Source organism: Echinops telfairi, unplaced genomic scaffold (assembly GCF_000313985.2).
Source record: "Echinops telfairi isolate 266 unplaced genomic scaffold, ASM31398v2 ScPeMD7_60;HRSCAF=208, whole genome shotgun sequence".
Classification (NCBI taxonomy): Eukaryota; Metazoa; Chordata; class Mammalia; order Afrosoricida; family Tenrecidae; genus Echinops; species Echinops telfairi.
Window position 1 is genome coordinate 33,214,296 of NW_022103958.1, and position 1,553 is coordinate 33,215,848.

Consider the following 1,553-nt stretch of genomic DNA (forward strand, 5'->3'; position numbering starts at 1 on the left):
ATCTTGAGCTCCCAGGTGGGTTCCGAGACCCAATGAGTTAGGGCAGGGAAGTTGTGTCTGGTGCTAGGGTGGCAGGATATATATATGATATGAGCTTAAAAGCAAATGAGGGGAAGCGAGGTTTTTTGTGCTGTGGTTGCAAGTCTCGGGGCAGGAGATGACCTGTCAGTAAATCATCTTGTTCTCAGCAAACCTGCTTCCTAGAATGCTAGGGAGAGGGAGCTGTGTGCCACTGCCAACTTACTACACCTGAGGAAGGAACAGCAAAACAAAGATGAAAAGCTACCATAACAGTCACTTCTTTCTTTCCAAACTTGTATTACTGTCTCCCTTTGACTACTTAGCCAGGAGACGGAGGGTAAGAATCACAGCGAGGAGGCCAAGAGCTGTCTTGAGCTGGGGGCCTGCAGGATAGAAAGAGGAGAGAGGCCATTTTGTTGCTACTTAAACGAAAAACCCATCACAACTCATGTGGTTGTTACATAATCTGGTGTCAATTTGGGCCTTGGGAGGATTAAGAGTGAAGGGGTAGAATCTAGTCTGTCAAACAGGTTAGAGCCTCAAATGAGGCTTCTGTGAGGGCATGGCCTTCTCCTGAGGATTCTGTAAAATCCGGTATTTTCCTCCTTGGAGGCAGAAGGCACTGTCTCTCGGCTCACTCCCTTGGAGACTCACTACTGATGAGGCTGATTTCCTGCTAGACATCCCCAAGGAGAAGCCACATGGACCTACCCTGATGCAGCCCTGGGTGCTGGAGAAGCCACATGGAGATCCTGCCAGTGCTGAGATACTTACAATGCACTGAATCCAAAAGACTTCCCATCCACTGGCCTGTGATCTTCCTGCATTCAGCATCATAGCATGTGTTTTGTGTGTCAGAAGACAACTTTATTGCTTGGTATTGGACATATGGGCTAAAATCAGACTTATGGACTTGATCTGTACTGGGTTGGGATACTTCTTCATATACAATTACCCTTTATATAAAACTCTCTCTTAAACACATACGAGTTTCTCTGGATTTGTTACTCTAGTCCACCGGGACTAACCCACCTCAAATATCTTCTTCGGAGTATGTTTTCCTTGGACTTTCCTTCTCAATCTGATTGGATTCATTCATCATTTTATTTAGCTAATATTGTGCTGTGTTTTGTTTGCTGAATGCATCTTTTTTCTCCATGGCATTAAGCCGTTAACCCCATGCTCAGCAGTTCAAAACCACCATCTGCTCTGTGGAAAAAATAAGGGTCTCTCTCCTTATTTAACCACCACTTCTCTGACAGTTTGCCTTACTTTGTTGGCTTGTGTGTTGCTGTGATTTTGAAAGCTATGTCACAGGCATTTCAAATACCAGGAGCATCTGCCATAGTGAACAGGTCTCCTCAGCACTTCCAGAATAAGAACAGATGGAATAGGCTGTCCACTTCAGAGGAGTTAGTCACTGACAACCTGAGCAAGAGCAGCAGAACACCATCGGATACTGAGAACCTCGTGGAGAGCCGCAGAACACCATCGCATACTGAGAACCTCGTGGAGAGCCGCAGAACACCATC